This window comes from Aquarana catesbeiana, linkage group LG08 (assembly GCF_042186555.1).
Source record: "Aquarana catesbeiana isolate 2022-GZ linkage group LG08, ASM4218655v1, whole genome shotgun sequence".
Classification (NCBI taxonomy): Eukaryota; Metazoa; Chordata; class Amphibia; order Anura; family Ranidae; genus Aquarana; species Aquarana catesbeiana.
The window spans coordinates 290,991,176-291,013,292 of record NC_133331.1 but is presented as its reverse complement, the minus strand read 5'-3'; the positions used below and the strand labels follow the sequence as shown (position 1 = coordinate 291,013,292).

General features: G+C 44.9%; 2 protein-coding genes across 2 annotated transcripts in view; both read left to right on the top strand.

Annotated features, from left to right (window-relative positions):
• The window catches only part of LOC141104884 (uncharacterized), a 61,514-nt gene that overhangs the window by 34,753 nt on the left and 4,644 nt on the right, over window positions 1–22,117 (top strand). The window lies entirely within an intron of this gene.
• Window positions 18,912–22,117, top strand: part of LOC141105005 (uncharacterized) — a 56,311-nt gene continuing 53,105 nt past the window's right edge. Inside the window, exon 1 of the mRNA XM_073594813.1 lies at window positions 18,912–19,026. The gene's annotated coding sequence lies outside the window, so the exon portion shown is untranslated. The remainder of the gene's footprint in view (window positions 19,027–22,117) is intronic.

The window sequence follows — 22,117 nt, the reverse complement described above, 5'->3', positions numbered from 1 at the left end:
GCATGAACCTTACATGGATTTTCATAGTGACTAAAGTCCCCTGTCTCACAATATGAACTATAAAACTGACCTTATTATATTAATCCCAACATTTTGGGTGAATCATGGTCATGGTGCTTGCTTGATGTTTGGGACATGCCCTCAGTGGGGACACATTGACAAATGGTTGCGAGTATGAACCTGATCTAATTTTATTAATTCTTCTCAGTATTATCAACATATAGGTTGAATTATTGTCATGGGAGTTGGCTTCTCATAGGTTGCAAAGACCTGGCTTCTCATGGGTTGGATGAACTTGGCTTCTCATGAGTTGGAGGGACTTGGCTTCTCATGGGTTGGAGGGACTTGGCTTCTCATGGGTTGGACTGACTTGGCTTCTCATGGGTTGGACTGACTTGGCTTCTCATGGGTTGGACGGACTTGGCTTCTCATGGGTTGGAGGGACTTGGCTTCTCATGGGTTGGAGGGACTTGGCTTCTCATGGGTTGGTGGGACTTGGCTTCTCATGGGTTGGAGGGACTTGGTTTCAGTAGAGACACACAGACAAAAGGTTGTGAGTATGAACCTTAAATGGCTTCTTTCAGTGGTTGTCTTTGAAATATTTTCTGTACACCAAGCCATCAGGAAAGTGGCTCCATTATTAGCTACAAGGTTTGTCATTATACAAACTCATGGGTTCTTCTGTGGCTTTTCCTGCTGAACCATCAAAGTTCCTGCTATAGCCAACATATTACAAAGTCTTACAGGAGAACTGGGAGAAATCCTTGAAGGAAGCTCAAAAAAATAGACATTGCACAGCGCTTCATACCTTTCACATAGGTGACAAAATTCTCACGCACATGTTTCATCCTCCGAGTTGAGCTCTGAGACCGTTTCAAATCTCAGCTTCAAGCAATCCAGTTAAATCTTAAGGTAGCTCTCTAGCCTTCCCTTTAGTCTTGCCACAGTTGCATGGACTCCTCTCCTGGAGTGAAATGGCTAACTCTGATTTCACTGCACACTGTGGGCTTCTCACAATGTGCATTAGAAGCTGCAGCAGCCATTTCTGGCTGGAGGACATCCAGCAGCTAGCTCTTTCTCCACAACCTTACTGTCCCTGGCCTGCCCCTTTCATCCATTGAACTTCAGTTCTTTCAATCATGGAGGCTCAGCATGTGTGTGTGTGTGGTTCCTAGGGTGGTCTGCATGCAAATACAGTCTGTCTAGGAACACCTATTCCTCCAGACTGATACCAACCCATCATGACATTTTGACATTCAGACAACTTCTTCCAAAAGCTAACCCAATGCTTGCACCAGGGCTGAAGACCCTTGAGGAGCACTGAGGTGATGTTTCCAGTTATGTACAGCCCCTCCCACCAGTCATGATCTGCCAGCATTGCATAGAGTAGCACAAAGACCAAGTGATAACATCATTGGGTTAAACGTAAGTCACGTAATAAAAGCAGAAAGGATTTATTGAATAATTTCATGATGAAAGAGGAAACAGGGAAGGCATTTCAACAGAATAAACTCTAGCTTTATTAGTGGTAACCTTTCAACAGTCCGAAATGATTGGGAAGTCTGTATCTTCTGAAATACTATCTGAGCTACGTGAAACTCAAGAAAGGCCGTTGGACTTCATGGAGCTAAATGTTGTATCAGTTTATTTAGGGAAAAAATAATTAGGGTTTTCATGGTACTACTGTTGAGCTTTCAACAAGATATAATCGATATGGAACAAAAATGGTTTGAACCTGAAAATCGGAAGAGCTCCGATATATCTACTCATCAAGATAATGACTTGACACCACAGCGCTAAGGGATTCCATAAAGACCACACCAACTGCTAACCATAGGTGGTAACCATCGATTACCAAACTGGACCAGTGCATAGAGCCCATACTGCTCTCTGGAAATCGGGGAATCTTGCAAATCGCACAAAAGATAAACCAAAGAGTTGAAAGGCCTAGTGCATTATCATTAGCACAAAATCTAGTATCAGATGAACATCATAAACCAGCTGATGTGTTTTGGGGGCTACATTCTGTTATTTTGTAGTTTTACTCTAAAAAAAAGAGGGCATAGCCCCCCGAAACACATCAGCTGGTTTATGATGTTCATCTGATACTGGACATGTCAGCTGACGTGTTTCGGGGGCTACACTCCCTTTCTTTTGCAGTTGTGCTCTAAAAAAAGAGGGTACAGCCCCCCGAAACACGTCAGCTGGTTTATGATGTTCATCTGATACTGGACGTGTCAGCTGACGTGTTTCGGGGGCTACACTCCCTTCTTTTGCAATTTTGCACTAAAAAAAGAGGGTACAGCCCCCCCGAAACACGTCAGCTGGTTTACGATGTTAGTCTGATATTGAGACGATCGGGTCCTTCCCCCTGACAGGCTGGATGCCAAGTGAGGGAAAGATGGCCCCCACTAGGCTCCTTAACAATGGATGGCGGAAGCGACATCAAACATCGCTTCCGCCAAATGGTCTTAAAAGAGGAAAGCTTTTTTTCTCTTTTTTTTTTAAATAAAAACACATTTTTTATTTTATTGCATTTTAGTATACATGTGAGATGTGAGGTCTTTTTGACCCCCGATTTCACATTTAAGAGGTCCTGTCGTGCTTTCTATTACAAGAGATGTTCACATTCCTAGTAATAGGAATAAACGTGACACAATTCTTTTTTAAAGGACAGTGTAAAAATAATAAAATTAAAATAAAATAAAAAATAAATGAGAAAAAAAAAAAAATTAAAAAATTTAAAGTGCCCCGTCCCACCGAGCTCGCGCGCAGAAGCGAACGCATACGTAAGTCTTGCCTGCATATGGTGTTCAAATCACACATGTGAGATATCGCTGCAATCGTTAGAGCGAGAGCAATAATTCTAGCCCTGGACCTCTTCTGTAACTCAAAACTGGTAACCTGTAGAAATTTTTAAACGTCGCCTATGGAGTTTTTATTTTTTGCTAGAAAATTACTTGGAACCCCCAAACACACACACACATATATATATAATGTTTGGGGGTTCCAAGTAATTTTCTAGCAAAACATAAAAACTGATTTTAACTTGTAAACACAGAGTCTGAAAAAATAGGCCCGGTCCCTAAGTAGTTAATGAAGAATTTTCTTTTTTTTTTTGTTGACTGCCGAATTCGAATCAAAAAAAAAAAAAAAAATTCGAAGGTTTTCGATTCGGCCGATTCAAAATGTATTGATTAGAACATTTTAAATCGAAAATAATCTGTAAATTCAAAGAAAATTTGAAAAAGACATAAAATGAATTCCGAATACGAATTGAACGAATCAACCGAATTTAACGAAACAAAATAACTAGATGAACGAATCGAAACGAAACTCATTTTTTCGTCATGCACATGTCTACTAATGAAAATGCTCTAGGCCTTTGCACCCTTTGCTTTTATCTTTTGTGGAGCTCCGGTGTATGGCAAACACAGTTCCCACAGATTTCCTGCCCTCGGGACACTAATACTCCTTGAGGGTGGTGTGGGTTCTCAGATGTTTGTTAAGACAAGACTTCTGTGTATAACATTTCCCGCACTCAGGACAGGAATACGGCTTCTCCCCAGTGTGAGACCTCTGATGTATGATAAGTTCCGATTCCAGCAGACAACATTTCCCGCACTCAGAGCAGACATACGGCTTCTCGCCCGTGTGCAACTTCTGATGTCTGGTAAGATGCCCCTTCTGCGAAAAACACTTCCCGCACTCCGAGCAGATAAACGGCTTCTCCCCCGTGTGCGTTCTTTGGTGCTTGACGAGTTCAGACTTCCGAAAATAACATTTCCTGCACAGAGGGCAGGAATACGGCTTCTCCCCCGTGTGACACCTCAGATGCATGACCAGCCCCGATTTCCGCGGGAAGCATTTCCCGCACTCGGGGCAGCCGTACGGTCTCTCGCCCGTGTGCAGCCTCTGATGTTTGGAAAGATAGGACTTGTCTGAAAAACTTTTCCCGCACTCGGGGCAGGGATACGGCTTCTCCCCCGTGTGAGACCTGTGGTGGATGACGAGCTGCGATTTCGTAGGGTAACACCGTCCGCACTCGGTGCAGGAATACGGAAGCTGACCCGTGTGGGATCTCATATGCACTTCAAGGCCGGACTTGAGGCTAAAACGTTTCCCGCATTCAGGACAGGAAAAGGGGCGCTCGCCCGAGTGGCATCTTAAATGTTTGCGAAGGCGGGACTCGTAACGAAAACGTTTCCCGCACTGAGTACAGGAAAAACGCTTATCTGTCTGAAGGTCGGCACCATCTTTCACAGTCTGAGGTTCCTCAGGACAGGAGAAGTACGATGGTCCTTCCACACTGTGGGCCACCAGGTGGACATTTCTGGTTTCTCCTGGACTATACTGTGTGATGTCCTCATCTTCTACTTTACAGTCTGGAGACAAAGTGAGACAATCCTCTGAGGTTTTCCTCATCTCCCGTCCATCTACTAAAATAGAAATACAAAGATTATTACTAGACATGAGCAGATTGGTTCCCCTAATCCAGGACTAAGTCAGTTTTGGTCGGTCAATAACCAAATGATGATCTTATGCTTCCCCCCTCAAGTGAGCTGGTAACATGGGTCCTCGGGATTGTACAGGCCGGCAACTCGACAGCTTCTCCATAGAAAATATTTATTTAGGCATTACAGCAATAACATCATCCAAAAATGTTTATTGTTGTCTATCTGTACCGATATAGTCCAGCCACTTTTAGGGTGGGAATGCTATGGGGCCAACATCAGCCACTGTCCCCTTGTTCCCACTCTCCTTTGTTTCTGTATATCATCCAAAAATACTGACGCGTTTCGGCCTGAGGTCTTCTGAGGAAGTCCTCAGGCCGAAACGCGTCAGGCTTTTTGGATCATGTTACTGCCGTAATGCTTAAATTAATATTTTCTATGGAGAAGCTGTCGAGTTGCTGGCCTGTACTTCCTATAGATCTTTTTTAACCCTAATTAGCCAGAGCACTGACTACTCTACACACCAACTATACTATATAGTGGTAGAGCTTGGGTGAGTTTTTTCTCTTGCTACTTTGTCCTCAGGATTGTCTTGTTTCATTTCTGTAGTCATATGGGGGGGGGTTATATGTCCCAACCTCACTCTATTATCCAATGCTGTCTTGATACGATGTATTACACTTCCTTATTTGGTCAGTGATTACAAAATAAAAACGGGTTCCGAGCCCCACCAAAAGCTCAGAGAGTGAAGGAACCTATAAGAGCGGTCTTCAGCCACTTCCTTACCATGCTATAGCAGAAATGTGGCTACAGCGTGGCTCTGTTGTCCCGGGGCGGGCGTCCATGGACATCCTCCCAAAACTGCGCCCCCCTGAGGCACGAATCCAACGCATGCTGCGATTACATAATTACATAGTAGGTGAGTCCATCAAGTCCAACCTATGTGTGTGATTATATGTCACTATTACATTGTATATCCCTGTATGTTGTGGTCATTCAGGTGCTTATCTAATAGTTTTTTGAAACTATCGATGCCCCCCGATGAGACCACCGCCTGTGGAAGGGAATTCCACATCCTTGCCGCTCTTACAGTAAAGAATCCTCTACGTAGTTTAAGGTTAAACCTCTTTTCTTCTAATTGTAATGAGTGGCCACGAGTCTTGTTAAACCCCCTTCCGCAAAAAAGTTTTCTCCCTACTGTGGAGTCACCAGTACGGTATTTGTATATTGAAATCATATCCCCTCTCAAGTGTCTCTTCTCCAGAGAGAATAAGTTCAGAGCTCACAACCTTTCCTCATAACTAAGATCCTCCAGACCCTTTATTAGCTTTGTTGCCCTTCTTTGTACTCTCTCCATTTCCAGTACATCCTTCCTGAGGACTGGTGCCCAGAACTGGACAGCATACTCCAGGTGCGGCCGGACCAGAGTCTTGTAGAGTGGGAGAATTATCATTTTATCTCTGGAGTTGATTCCCTTTTTAATGCCAATATTCTGTTTGCTTTGTTAGCAGCAGCTTGGCATTGCCTGCCATTGCTGAGCCTATCATCTACTAGGACCCCCAGGTCCTTTTCCATCCTAGATTCCCCCAGAGGTTCTCCCCCCAGTCTATAGATTGCATTCAGATTTTTGCCACCCAAATGCATTATTTTACATTTTTCTACATTGAACCTCATTTGCCATGTAATTGCCCCTCCCCCATTCATTTGTTCAGATCTTCTTGCAAGGTTTCCACATCCTGCGGAGAAGTTATTACCCTGCTTAGCTTAGTATCGTCCACAAATACAGAGATTGAACTGTTTATCCCATCCTCCAGGTCGTTTATGAACAAATTAAATAGGATTGGTCCCAGCACAGAACTCTGGGGGACCCCACTACCCACCCCCGACCATTCCGAGTACTCCAACTTCTGACACAGATCAGGGTAAAGGGTCAATCACAGCGGCACTTTACCATGTGATCAGCTGTGTCCAATCACAGCTGATCACAATGTAAACAGAATTGCCCGTTACCGGCAGTACTTTCCTCACATACTAGCGCGAGGAAAGCAGAACCGGTAACCGGCCAGTGTCGCAGGGGGACATGTACACAGATATTTAGTGCCCTGATTATCAGTGCAGCCCGATCAGTGCTCATCAGGCTCGGGGGGGGGGGGGGGGGGGAATTGGGAGGGAGGTGCTGAGGCCAATTGGCAAGATGGTTGGGTGAAAGGGAGGCGTTATGATTGGAGGATGTTGTGAAGGGTGAACTGGCCTGGGAAGGGATGCATTGTAAGCAGGGATGAGGGAGTAGCTGTGACCAGGAGGTGAGGTCAGTGGTACAGGAGCACTGTGAAATGGTGGACCAGAATCAGATTGAGCCAAGGAGGCCAAGTGGAAGGTAGTTGCTATAAGCCAGGTAGGTGGGAAGGAGATGCTATAATCTTGGGGGGGGGGGGCTGAATTAACTGGGAAGAGGTTCACTGTGACTGGGGTACAAGGAGGGAGGGAGGTGTTGTGACTGCGGGGGGTGAATTTACTGGGAAAGAATACGCTGTGACTGGGGAATAAGCTAAGAGTTGGAGGGGGCTGTGAGGCATGATGGTCCAAGGTCTATTGGGTTTAGTGAATCTCTTTGTGGCATCACTGGCATTGACTACTTGCAATATCAACTGGGAATGTTGGCAACGGTGTTCTAGGGAAGGGAAGGCTGGATGTCTTATTCGCAATGGGTGGCACTGGGCAGCATAGTCTTACTTGTGCCTCTGATAACATCCCTATTTGGAAGTCCCTGACCTACTCTGGATCAATCAGTGAGCAGTATGAGTGAAGGAATGTAATTGGCGTTCATGACCCACCTGTGCTGATCTCTGTAGAAGAGTCCTCTTCTATAACTACCCTCGTTATTTCATCTTCCTCCATAGATTGCTCATCATCCCTCTCATAAGTCTCTTCTTCTTCTGATTTAACCTCAACTTTTATATCTATCAGATCGTCACCCTAAACCAAGAGAAGGACAAAAAATATCATCTTGTAGGGTCCATGGATCGTCTCACCAAGCCAAATTTATGTTCTTGATTCTCTATCCCACCAACCTGATCATGGTGTCCATAGTTGTCATCTTTCTTTGTGGAATCCCCGGAATACAGAGGACGGGGACATCTCTCTGGTGGGTTTCTGTAGCTGGATGACTCCACCATGGTGTCCTTGTATAGATCTTTGTGTTCTTTTAGAAACTCTGACTCCTCCATCACCCCATCCTCATCATCCTCTTCTTTTATCTCTTCTTTAATAATAATTTTAAAATCTCTGGGGTTTCCACTCTGAGGATAGAATAGAAATTACATCAATTGTAACAATGCAGATAATTTACAGATCCTAATGATACTATCAGTGATTGTTCCTCATCTACCTGATGATGGTGAGGGATAGTGTGATCTTCCTGTGTGGAATCCCGGGAATACAGAGGACGGGGACATCTCTCTGGTGGGTTCCTGGTATTAGGTGGCTCCATTGTGACGTCCATGTGTCCTTCCGAAAATTCCTTCATCAATCCATACTTCTCATCCTCCTCTTTATACTCTTCTTTAACAATAATATTAAAATCTTCGAGGTTTCCACTCTGTCACCATAAATGTTTTATTATAGATTCAAACACATGTATAAATCATAACTACCAATAATTGTTCCTCATCTACCTGATGATGGTGAGGGATGGTGTGATCTTCCTGTGTGGAATCCCGGGAATACAGAGGACGGGGACATCTCTCTGGTGGGTTCTCATTACTGGATCCATCTGTAGGAAACACACACACTGACTGAATACATTGTTTCTATGTGTTTATCAGATGATGGGGGATCTAGGTGGACCCTCCGTACTGCTCTCTCCTTTACAATAAAGTCTCCTCTTACCCGGTGATGTGAGGGGCGGCTGATTGTCCATCATGACGTCCTTGTAGAGATCCTTGTGTCCTTCTAAATACTCCCACTCCTCCATGGAGAAATAGACAGTGACATCCTGACACCTTATAGGAACCTGACACACACAATGATACAGTCACCATCCAGACACATCCCTTGTCTGTTACTGGATAATGTCCCAGAATTCCCAGCACCACCCACCTCCCCATCAGCAACTCAAAGGACTTTGGTGTCATCTGCAAATACTAAAATAGTTATTTTAATTCCAAACTCTAAGTCCTGTAAAAATAGGTTAAAATGTATAAGTTCCAAGACTGAACCTTGGGATCCAACTCTGAAAACATTGAACCTTGAGGTACACCACTAGACCTTAGGCCCATCTCTAATGACACTAAACTTGGGGTCAATCTCTAACAGCACTGAACCATGGGGTTCATCACTAATAACACTGGACCTTAGGGTCCACCATTAACACTGATACTTGGGGTACACCACTAATAACAGTGAGCCTTGGCATATAACACTAATAACATTGAACCTTGGGGTCCACCTAGGGTTGCCACCTCATCCCTTTAAAACTGAACACATAATAAATTACACAGGTTCTGTGGCTGATTAAGGTGGTAATGAATCTCATTTACGCCTTATCTGCATTAAATTAGCTTCAGAACCCGTGTAATTCATATGTGTTTGGGTTTAAAGGGATGAGGTGTCAATCCTAGATACACCACTAAAAACACTGAACCTTGGAGTACACCACTAATAACACTGAACCTTGGAGTGCACCACTAATAACACTGAACCTTGGGGTACACCACTAATAACACTGAACCTTGGAGTGCACCACTAATAACACTGAACCTTGGGGTACACCACTAAAAACACTGAACCTTGGAGTACACCACTAATAACACTGAACCTTGGGGTACACCACTAATAACACTGAACCTTGGGGTACACCACTAATAACACTGAACCTTGGGGTACACCACTAATAACACTGAACCTTGGGGTACACCACTAATAACACTGAACCTTGGGGTACACCACTAATAACACTGAACCTTGGAGTACACCACTAACAACAATGAACCTCGGAGTACACCACTAACAATACTGAACTTGTGTTTTCTGATGACAATATTTCCTTCCAGTCTTGGAGGCACAGTGGTTGTGGGGATCTTCATGCAGGGGGCTTATCAGATGTAGAAACCCCCTTTGAAAGTTAGGGAACCCCCAGATACATCCCCTTAAGTGCTTATTATTTCTGAATGTACACTGTACTCATTCACATGAGGGGAGGTTATAGAGTTTAGGGGACCCCATTTTTTTTTTTTTTTTGCTTTGGGTCCACCTTGACATCTATACCAGACCCTCGTTAAGAATAATGGTCAAGTATGTATTTTAAGGGTGAACATGGCATCTTAGAGTGAGGTCCCCCATTAACAGCTATGCCTGACCCTCATCTGGGATAAGGATCAGATATAGATGAATGGTCCTTTACTGGGAATTTTAACACATGGTGTTCTTTGGAGATGGGCAGAACAGATTTTTAACATTCGGCTCCTATTGACTTCAAAGGGGTTCGGATTCAGCAGTTGAACGTCAGTAAAGTTCACTCGACCCACCTCGAACCTCACCCAGGTACGTTCAGCTCATCGATATTTGAGATTAACAGGCCCATCAACATTTCTCGTTGGGTTTTCTATGAACTGAACTATAAAATTGTCTTGCAATACGTTTATACATTACCGTCTCCTTAATGCATCAACAGAGCTTTGAATATGTCACTTTCAAGGAGATAAAAGACATCACACTGACTATGGAGGAAGAGGACGGACATGACGGGGGGTTACTGGGTGTAAATAGAAAATAAGATCTTATTACCTCCTCTACTGCCAGCTCCAGCAATGTCTCCTTTCTACTTCCTCCCGACTCACCTCTCACCCGGAACTTCCTGTCTGTACCTGACATCACTTCCTGTCTTCCATAGAGACTTCCTGTCTGGGTAGAGGTGAGATCACCACCTTGTGGAGCTCAGAGGAACTGCAGCCCCAAGAAATGTCTCGTAGCGTGAACGTGGCCTTGTGCCGTGTCTGTATATCCTTATAGATGGGGTCATCCCCACTACCATCAAGGGGGAGAGAAATATATTACTGCTTAGTCCAGCCTTTCTTAGCCAGGGTGGAGCTTGGAGGAACTGCAGCCCTGCTTTGTCTATGTACAGTATACCCCCTATAATTAATAAAGGTGACTGTAGCCGTGTTAGTGCACTTGCACTGTTTGTAGTGTAGTGTAGTGTACTGTTTGAGATACTTCTGGCTTGGATCAAAAGAAGAGGATAGATCGCTTAAAGCTTATCCTCAAAAATTAATGCTCAGGCAATACACAGTAGATGGTATACTTTTTACTATCTCCATGAGGGGTTTGAATATACAGTGGCTTAGCGGTTGGCCCTTCTGCCTTGCGACCCTAAAGTCAGGGGCTGACTGCCAGCTTTTGGCCCAGGGGGCAAGTACAACCCAGAGTCCCATGGTGCAGCGACTCGGCCCCTCTCCCCCTCCCCCTCTTCCTTGCCTCTTCCTGATCCCCATCTCAGGCAGAAGCTCCACTCCAGGTACTCTCTGCTCACTGGGATGGACAGCCCCTGTTGCTCTAACTCTGGGTTCCTGAACTGGCTGGCAGGGGGCAGCCGAGGGCTGCAGGAAGGAGCCAGGGTGGCTCAGTTGGGGCTAGCCAGGGGAGAGCCTCCCGTGGGGCAAAGAGCTTGGACACGGTGTATACCATCCGTGCAGTGGGGGCGGTCTGCGCTCTGTCCTAGTCCTAATCCTGCACTTGGTAGGACATCGGCGGTGATCTTTTACTCCTCTTAACCAGGAAGCCTTTAGGCGTGTCTGCAGCAGCATCAGAGCAGCCCAGGGGGCATTTGCCCCTTTGTCACCCCTGCCTAGAGTTGTTGGTCCAAATATCAACCACAAGACTACTTTCATGGAGTTTGCATGCCCTCTTTGTGCAGGTTTCCTCACACACCACAAAAGACATGTTGGTAGGTTAACTGGTTCCAGTCTATTTAGGTCTACTAGAATGTGAGTTAGGGACCTTAGATTGGAAGCACCCTGAGGGCAGGGACTGATGTGAATGTCGCTATATACAGTAAGTCACTTGCTGACTCAACAAGATCCACAGTGTCAGGAAGGATGGATTCCCTTCCGGGTACCTGCTAGACATGCACTAGCAAGTAGATTCCACAAATTTAGTGCCCTTGCTCAGGATTGGTATTTGTACCCAGCAGCCTATATAAACTGGAAGCAGAGCCCCATCCAAAGGGGTAAGTTCCGCTTTTTTGCAACCTCCACTACCACATTGGTACTTTTTTTTGGGGGGGGGGGGGCAGGCACCTGGATTTGACAGGAACCCACTCCCATTTCCGGCTCTGGTCACCGTGGCAAACTGAGTCGGAAGATCGCCCCCTCCTTCCCCCGCCGCCTTCTGGGACACATCACAAGTTCCAGAGGACTACTGGACCATTCACAATGCGCAGCGCGGGTCGCGCATGTGCAGTAGGAAACCGGCTGTAAAGCTGCAAGGCTTCACTTCCTGGTTCCCTTACTTCCCTTACTGGCGCCTGAAACCAAAGCTAATTGAAGAATTTTTGGATTCAACAATCCAAAATACACTCAGAGTAAAAATAATCCCAAGAAATGTTTTAAATATAATAACAGTAAAAAGGCAAGGTCGGAACACATAGGCCCCATAGAGGAAGGTGGTTACAGATGACAAGGAGAAGGCACCAGTAATAAATGCTTTCCTCTCCTCAGTCTTCACACAGGAAAAGGAGGGGTATACTGACCACGACTGTATGGTTGGTAACACGTCACAGGCTCTACCCTTGTGGCTAACAGAGGCCAGAGTCCGGAAAGGATTAGAGAAACTTAACATAAATAAATCACCAGGACCAGATGGCTTACACCCGAGGTCCATACAGAACTCAATCAGGTTATAGCCAGACCGCTATTCCTAATCTTCGCTGATTGGTGAAAAGCCCACATGGTATATTCAAAAAAGGGCAGAGACAAATCCCTGGAAACTATGATGCCCTGTACACACGATAGGATTTTCCGACAACAAAATCCATGTTTTTTTTTTTCAACGAATGTTGGCTCAAACTTGTCTTGCATACACACGGTCACACAAATCTTGTCGGAAATTCCGAACGTCAAGAACGCGGTGACGTACAACACGTACAAGGAGCCGAGAAAAATGAAGTTCAATAGCCAGTGCGGCTCTTCTGCTTGATTCCGAGCATGCGTGGAACTTTGTGCATTGGAATTGTGTACAAACTATCAGAATTTACGACAACGGATTTTGAAGGAAAATTTGAGATCCAGCTCTCAAATTTTGTATGTCGGAAAATCCGATGGAAAATGTCCGATGGAGCCCACACACGGTCGGAATTTCCGACAACAAGCTCCCATCGAACATTTTCCTTCAGAAAGTCCTATCGTGTGTACAGGGCATAAGCCTGTCAGTCTAACATCGATAGTATGTACACTATTAGAGGGGATGATAACGGACTATATCCAAGAATTTGCTGATGAAAACAGTATCATTAGCAGTAATCAGCACGGGTTTACGAAAGGCCGCTCTTGCCAAACCAACCTTTTAACATTCTACGAAGAAGTGAGCTGCCATCTGAACAGGGTTAGGTTGGTGGTTGTGGTGTATTTGGATTTTGCAAAAGCATTCTATACAGTCCCCCATAAACGCTTAATCTACAAGTTGAGGTCTGTGGACCATAGGGTTTGCTCTTGGATAGAAAACTGGGGTGTCCATGGTGCTAAATAACGTAAGCTCAGAATGGTCTAGAGTGTTTAGTGGGGTACCCCAAGGCTCTGTTCTGGAACCAATCCTGTTTAATTTAATTATAAATGATATAGAGGGTGGAATACGATCTCAGTGTTTGCTGATGACACAAAAATATGTAGGGCAATAACAACACAGCAGGATATAGAAACCTTACAAGAGGACCTGAATAAATGATTGGAGTGGGCTACTGCATGGTAAATGAAGTTTAACATTGAAAAATGTGTGCAATGCACTTGGGGGTAAAAATATAAATGCAAATCCGCAATTCCCCCCCAGGCCTGAGAGACAGTCAATTCTCCACCCTGCGACAGAATAACTGTTTTAGAGCATCACACTTTTTACGGTCAGAAAACTGGCCTTCCATCTCGGCGTTAATGGAACTCTCGGGCTCCTTTCGTCTGCCATTTTGGAATGCCCTACAGCTTCACCACTTCCTCCACTCTCTAAAGACCTCAGGAAGATACAGTCGGCAACTCTGCACATTTGAAGTGTACTGTTCAGACAACGGGACTCTGAAGCAAGTACTCTCGAAAATGTATGGTCTACTGATAGCCCCCCCCCGGAACAACTGCACCTACATTGGATAGAGAAATGGGAGAAAGAGATGAACCATAAATTTACGATAAATCAAAGACAAAATATGATTAGGTTCTCATTGAAGTCATCCAAGTGCACCAAAAATCAAGAAACCAATTACAAAATACTGACAAAGATGGTTCCACACCCCGCAGATGCTACATAAATTTTATCCCGAGATGCCTGATCCCTGCCGGAGATGCCAGGAGGAGGGAGGTACGATGCTACACATTTTTTGGTCTTGTCCGAAGATAACACCATATTGGCGGGAAGATCGGAACATTATCCAAAAATTCTATAAGATACCCGATGACCCGGCCTTATTCTTACTGCACGTTTCGACCATTCCAGGCTAAAAAATATAAGGGATCAATTCTATGAAATTTGATAAACACCGCTAAGGCATGTACTCCCCTTAAGTGGAAAAACGCTTCACCACCAACAGTTGGCTGCTGGCTCCATGAAGTGGAAGAAATCAACAAATTGGAAGATCTCACACTTTCAGCCTAAAATAAACACGATAAATACTCTGAATTGTGGAGATTATGGAATATATTTATCTTCTCTGAAGAAGGCCTAAACCTACTTAGGACATAATCATTGAGCAGATGTATCCAGCCTAGTTGCCCACAGACTGGGCTCCCTCATCTCTCCCAGGGTACCCCCCCTCCCCTTTTTCCCTCTCACTCTTTCTTTCTCCCTAGCTATTGTATGCTGGGGTCCTTTACTATATTCTCACCTTTGAAATTTAGAAAATGGAAAAAGAAATAGGCGGTCCAGAGACAAGTCTTTACGAGGTTATCCCTTAGTTGCCACACTACAGGCATTATATCCACACAGATTGTATACTGGATATGATATGCATGATCTAACATCTTGATGTATCTGTTGTGTTGCGGAATACAAACTGTTAATGTGATAACCTGAAATCGCCTGTTGAGATTTAAATAAAATATTTGAAAAAAAAAAAAAAAATATATATATATATATATATATATATATATATATATATATGCAAGTTACTCATTAGGAGGAGATCCTCTAGGGGATTCCAAGATGGAGAAGGATCTAGATGTCCTAGTAGAAGACAGACTGAGCAATAGCATGCAGTTTCAAGATGTCAAAGCCAGCAGAATATTAGCATGCAATAAAAAGGGAATTTACTCGATATTAAAACGATAATTCTCCCACTTTATAAAACTCTGGTTCGGCCTCATCTGGGGTCTTCCGTCCAGTTCTGGTCACCAATCCTCAGGAAGGATGTGCTGGAGAGAGTCCAAAGAAGGGCAACTAAATTACCAAGGGGACTGGAGGACTTTAATTATGAGGAAGGACTACAAGCGCTACATTTATTCTCCTTGGAGAAGAGACGCTTGAAAGGAGATATGATAGCGATATACAAATATCTCAGCGGTGATCCCAGCGTAAATATGAAACTTTTCAGTCCCAGGGAGTGTAAGAAGACACGGGGGCCACACGATTAGACTGGAAGAGAAGTGCTTTTTCACTGGCAGGGCGGCAAGGATGTGGAAGTCTCTTCCACAATCGGTGGTGTTGGCAAATGGATACATTTAAAAGACTCTTGGACTTGCATCGTAGCGAAAACAATATAGGGGATATGGGAAATGATTGTCTACACACACACACAGGTCGAACTGGATGGACTGTTGTCTTTATTCAACCTTACCAACTATCTAACTATATGGTCTACCTATTCTGCCTCTCTGTGTTTTGACCTGGTTTGCCTACTGTTGTGCCATTTATGACCTCAGTCTTCTTGACTCTGCTCACTGCCTTCTATCTTGTACTTTGCCCGCCTCTTACTTACCTCAGCAAGTTTGCTGGACTCTATTTTTGCTACTTGATTTGCTATGTAGCACCCTTCCAGCATGGGAGAGGGAGAGTGGACTGACCTCCAGCAAGGAAAAGCCTAGCATTTCCTCATGGTGCATCCATGGCCACAGTAAAGAGTCTATGGCCACAGTAGAGAGCGTTATATGACAAGGAAGGGAGCCAGTCACTTCAGGATTTTTTTAAGTTTTATTACTCTGGTTCACAGGAAGTAAGAGATTTAGGGTTAGGTCTTCAGTAGCAACCAAGCTTCCAGACTCCATTTAGGGTTGCCACCTCATCCCTTTAAACCCAAAAACATATTAATTACACGGGTTCTGAGGCTGATTAAGGTGGTAATTAAACTCACTTGTTGCCTTATCTGCATTAAATTAGCCTTCAGAACCTGTGTAATTCATATGTGTTTGGGTTTGAAGTATGGTTGCCACCTCATCCCTTTAAACCCGAACACATATTAATTACACAGGTTCTGTGGCTGATTAAAGTGGTAATTAAACTCACTTGGTGCCTTATCTGCATTTAATTAGCCACAGAACCTGTGTAATTCAAAGGTGTTCGGGTTTAAAGGGATGAGGTGGCATCTCTAGTTTGAAGGGATGAAGTGGCAACTCTAACTCCATTACTTCAAGACAGGAACAGGATTCTCTGAGAGCAGACACTGCGTCCCCCCCAGCAACCATCCATCCAACTCTCCTGTACCAACGGGCGCCCTTCTTGACAAGGCAGGACTGCTCAGCTAAACCTAAACCTGTGTTGGGCCCATAGGGTTCAGGCCCACACATTACAAACTCCAAACACATCCATGAGGCCTGGGGGAGAGAGAGCTCGCCAAGCCACCAAGCCACTCCCTAAGCTCCTCCAGCATGCACCACTGTAGGAAGACCACTAGAGGTAGCCAGAAGGGACATAAAAATCTCAGTAGCAAAAGATCTGCTGAGCCCCCATAACTATAGCCCTAGGTGTCAGTGAGACCCAGTGTCCCATGGTGTTCCTGCCCTTGGATTCTGCTCTGTTATCGTCAGTCCTTCAAAACATTTACACAGATCAGGTACTGTCTGCATCTCCTAACTAACCTCATATTTTGGCCTAAGACGAAGGACACACACCAATGCCGCGTACACATGGTCGAGCATTCCAAAAGAAAAAGTCCAATGGGAGCTTTCCTCATCGTATATTCCGATTGTGTGTATGCCCCATTGGACTTTTTTCGTCGAAAATTCAGACGGACTTAGATAGAGAACATGTTCTATAGTTTTCCGACTGAACAAATTCCTATCGGGAAAACTGCTCATCTGTATGCTGTTCCGACGTACCAAAAATGACGCATGCTCTGAAGCAAGTACGAGACATCGTACGTGTTGTCTCGTCGTACGTGTTCTACGTCACCACGTTCTTGACGGTTGGAATTTGGTGTGACCGTGTGTATGCAAGACAGCTTGAGCGGAATTCCGCCGGAATTCCATCGGAAAAACCTTCAGAGTTTATTCTGACAGCAAAACCGGTCGTGTGTACAGGGCATAAGACTCACATTGATGGCAACACCCTTGACCTTTTATTCTCTCACCTCTCCACTCCTTGCTACATCTCCAACATCATTTTTTCCCAAGTTTCACATTCTCCTTGTTTTTACCCCCATCTCTCCAACCACAAATAAAGTTTGACCATTTGCGTAGCGCTGGGAGGGGGGAGGTCAGACGGGAAGCCACCCTGAGCGCAACATTTAGAGGGGCACAGAAACGAGTCCTGTGCCATCTCTAGTGTGCTGGGTCCGATGCCCCAGCCAACCATGTGCTTACAGCAGAGTGGCCAGCCAATAACCTTGATGTAATGCAAGGGTTATGTCAGGGTTATAGGCTGGCCACTCTGCTGCGACGGATTAGTAAGAGCTCCTCGTTATTCACAGCTGGAGTCTCTGATTGGCTGCCCGTAGCCTGCAGCCTTTTATTATTGGTTGAATGATCTGAGATAGCTCTTTGACTACCGTACGTAGTCAAAGAGTTTTCTCATACTCAACAAATAATAAAAGGCCGTGGGGTGTGGGCAGCCAATCAGAGGCTAAGGTTGTGAATAACGAGGAACCCTTAATAATCTGTCGCAGCAGAGCAGTCAGCCAATAATGTCTATGTACATTACAGCCAATCAGAGACTCTGGTTTACGGGGGAAAAGGGTTTAATACTGTATTAGTAGAAAGGACTCAAGGAGTGCTAAAAGTCCATGGTTTGGGGTGTGCAAATGACTTGCCTTGTCCCGGGCGCTGACAACCCACGCTACGCTACTGAGTTTGACCAAGTTGACCTTTCATAAAGTTGACCACCAACTTAAGAAACTTCACTCCACATCTGGCATCCACCACCTGTAACACAAGTCCTGGAAGACCCCTGGGTGTAGAAACAATGTCCCACAGTCCAGTGCCAAGGACGTCCACCTGCCAATGTCCATACCTGTATATGAACAGCAGTCAGGATGTAATCTAAAGTTCTGCCCAGGACTTATTGTCCATGTTCTTGTACTGACAGACTGGTGTCTGCCATGAGGACCTTCCAAGAGGCTGGAAGGATTTCCCTGAGGAGGAGAGGAGGAAGAGTGTGGTTCTCAAAGCCAAGAAGGGAAAGATCCGGAGACCTTGGTGGGTGGGGAGTCCCTGGAAAAGCTGAAGAAAGGGGCAGACATCTGTTTTTTTAGACTTCTTATAGTGTGGAGGGCTATTGAGGAGCGAGCGCATTTACTTGTTTACGTTAAGGTGTAATCAATTGAAGAGTGTTGCTGGGATTCACAAGTGTTTATGTTCATCACTACGGAGCACAGTGAACAATTATTGGACTTTACATCATATAGTCATTGCTTTTCGGACTGTTGTTAACCCATTAATTTCTTCTGGGTGGAAATTAAGCACATTTGGGGTTTTGGTATTTTTTAACCTGATTGATGTGAAGGGATCTATAAGTGTTCAGCTGCTGGGTATAAATTAGGTGTTTTTTCACTGTACAGTCCTGTACTCTATATATAAGTAGCAGCGCAGGAGTTTCATACTATTATAGATTGATTCTGTTGAAGGGATATGGTTTAGCGGTAGATCGCTGTAGATATTATTGTTGTTTGATTATTATATTTCTCTCTCCTCTTGGTGGGAGTGGAGATGACCCAATCTATAAGGATATACAGTACATACACACACAGCACAAGGCCGTGTTCACATTACGAGAAGTTTCTCGGGGCCGCAGTTCCTCTGAGCTCCACAAGGTGGGGATCTTCTCACTTCTACCCAGACAGGAAGTCTCTATGGAAGATGGAAAGGAAGTGATGTCAGGCACAAACAGGAAGTGATGTAGGGTATAAATTGGGAGTAGCTCGGAGACATTGCTGGAACTGGCAGCAGAGGAGGTAACAGGATATTATTTTATCTTATCGCCCAACACCGGTTAAGGGTTGTGGGGAAGAGCCCCTTTTCCTTATCAACATGGGGACAAGGTGCTTTGCCAGGGGGGTCCCCCGGCAAAGTACCCTCCTATGTTGAGTGCATGTGGCCTGGTATGGCTTGGGAGGGGGCATGCTTGTCTCTCTCTTTCCTGCCCCATCAGGCTGCATGCTCATCTACCTCTTTCCTGGCCACCGGGCTGCATGCTCGTCTCGATCTGGCCACCAAACCTGATACTCGTTTCCCTCTTTCTTGGCTACTGAACCACATTCTCCACTCCCTCTTTCCTGGCAATTGGGCTACATTCTCCTCTCCCTCTTTCCTGGCCCCCGAGATGCATACTCATCTTCTCTTTCCTGGCCACCAAGTTGCAAATTCGTCTTCTCTTTCCTGGCCATCGGACTGCATACTCTTCTTTTCTTTCCTGGCCATCGGACTGCATACTCATCTTCTCTTTCCTAGCCATCAGACTGCATACTCATCTTCTCTTTCCTGGCCATCGGACTTTATGCTCATCTACCTCTTTCCTGGCCACCGGGCTGCATGCTCCTCTCGATCTGGCCACCAAGCCTGGTGCTCGTTTCCCTCTTTCTTGGCTACTGAACTGTATTCTCCTCTCCCTCTTTCCTGGCAATTGGGCTACATGCTCCTCTCCCTCGTTCCTGGCCACCAAGATGCATACTCTTCTTCCTCTTTCCTGGCCACCAAGATGCATACTCGTCTTCTCTTTCCTGGCCACCGATTTGCATACTCTTTTTCCTCTTTCCTGGCCATCGGATTTTATGCTCCTCTTCTTCTTTCCTGGCCATCAGGCTGCATGCTTGTCTTCCTCTTTCCTGGCTATCGAGCTGCATGCTTGTCTCCCTCTTTCTTGACCCTCGGGCTGCATGCTCCTCTCCCTCTTTCCTGGCCACCGAGGTGCATACTCTTCTTCTCTTTCCTGGCCATCGAGGCTGCATGCTCGCCTTCCTCTTTTCTGGCCATTGGACTGCATGCTCGTTTCCCTCTTTCCTGGCCATCGGGCCTCATGCTCGTTTCCCTCTTTCCTAGCTGCATGCTCATATAAGGGTCTGATATGGATTTTGGGGGGGGACCTCGTGCCATTTTTTTTATGTTTTCGGCATGGGGTCTTTCTTAAAATCCATACCAGACCCAAGAGGCCCTGGTATGGATTGTGTGGGGAGCTCCACGTCTCTTTGTTTTTATTTTTACAGAGTGGCCCATTTGTTTGCATTTTGCTGACAGCTGGGGATCTCAAAAGCCCGGGGGGGGGGGGGGGGGGGGGCGACAGAAAGAGGAGAAGATAGAGTTGTAGGCAACGAGAACCACTGAAGAGCAAAGTCTTGAAGGCCATGTCAGTAGAGAAGCGGGTTGTGTTCTGTATCAAAAGCAACAGAAAGGTCTGAGTATGAGTACAGAGAAGTGGTCATTGATATCAGAAGTTAGTAAGCCAGTTTTAGAATAGTGTCAGTGGAGTGGGGGTGTAAGGGGTTGAGAAGGTTGTTTAAGGTGAGGTAGCAGCTCAGACAGTTGTGGACAAGGTCTTCAAGAACTTTGGAGGTAAGCAAGAGTAAAGAGATGGATCTCAATTTTTTCAAACTGGTGGGATCCATTGAGGGTTATTTTAAGGTTGGGGTGACCAGAGCATGTTTTATAACTCAAAAAGAGGTTTCAGCAAAAGTGGACTGAGGCGTTGCCACCATCCCATACATAAATGTATAAAGAGAGGTCCCCCAAAAAGAGGGTTGGGACTTTGAAGGCAACTAAGTATAAGTACAAAAACCAAGTCTATAGTAACATAATTTATTAAGTATTATAAAAAGTCAATAGGTATATAAACAATGCAGTTGACTAGTTAAGAACAATATCAAAACATGAACAAGAAAGGACAATGATGTAGTCTCCTCAATAGAGATCAGTCCCGACGCGTTTCAGGATCTTGTCCTTTCCTCAGGGGCAGTCCCTTATGGAGAACAGTGTACATCTATGATAAAAACATACATTCAAGTTGAGAAACATAGAGACAAGGGGCATGTAGTGAGCATCGTTGAGGGCAGGGAAGCAAGCATCAGTCAAACGAACACCCACGCAGACACACCACAACCACCAAATAAAATAAATTAAAAGACAACAAACAAATGCAACCTGGTGTCAAAAAGGAGTAAATTCGCTGCTGGAAGTCAACCGAATGTGAGAGGAAATCAAGTCCAAAGCATCACGTTAAGGCAGTCCCTTGGGGGTCAAGTATTGATTGATAAAACTGGGTTCAAGTGTTGACTGCCAAAAGGCAGTAGATCTCTACCTAGGAGACTACATCATTGTCATTTCTGGTTCATGTTTTGATATTGTTCTTAACTAGTCAATTGCATTGTTTATATACATATTGACTTTTTATAATACGTAATAAATTATGTTACTATAGGCTTGGTTTTTGTACTTATACTTAGTTGCCTTCAAAGTCCCAACCCCCTTTTTGGGGGACCTCTCTTTATAGAGCATGTTTTATAAGAGGAGCAGATTTTATCAGGGTGGAGAAGATGCTAGTAGAGCGAGAGTAAAGATGTTAGTCACGTTTTTTAGAAGGAGCAGTTGGCCTACTGTGTTCAAGTCTAAACGTGACAACTTCCTGTTCAGGGCCAGCTTCCTAACAAGCCAGTGGCGTATCACCACCAGCATCTTCCAGCTATCGGTTGGGGAATACTGGCCGAGAAAAAAAAAATTGGGTTCAACCCCAATTTCTATATCAGACCCTTTGGGCTTGCTATGGATTTTAAATGCAATGCAAAAAAAACAAGAAAACTTGTGGTTCCCTCCAAAATTCATACCAGAGCCTTATCTGAGCATTCCGCTTCACTGGCCAAGAAACGGAGGAGAAAATCATGCTCCCCCCTTTCCTGGAACATACCAGACCACATGGTGTCAACATAGGAAGAGTACATTGCCAAAGGGGACATGCCTGGGAAAGCAACTTATCCCCATTTTCAAAAGGACAAGGACATTCTGTCTATAACCTGGTGGTCCTGGTGGTCTTTGTGCAGGGACTTGTCGGAAATTTGG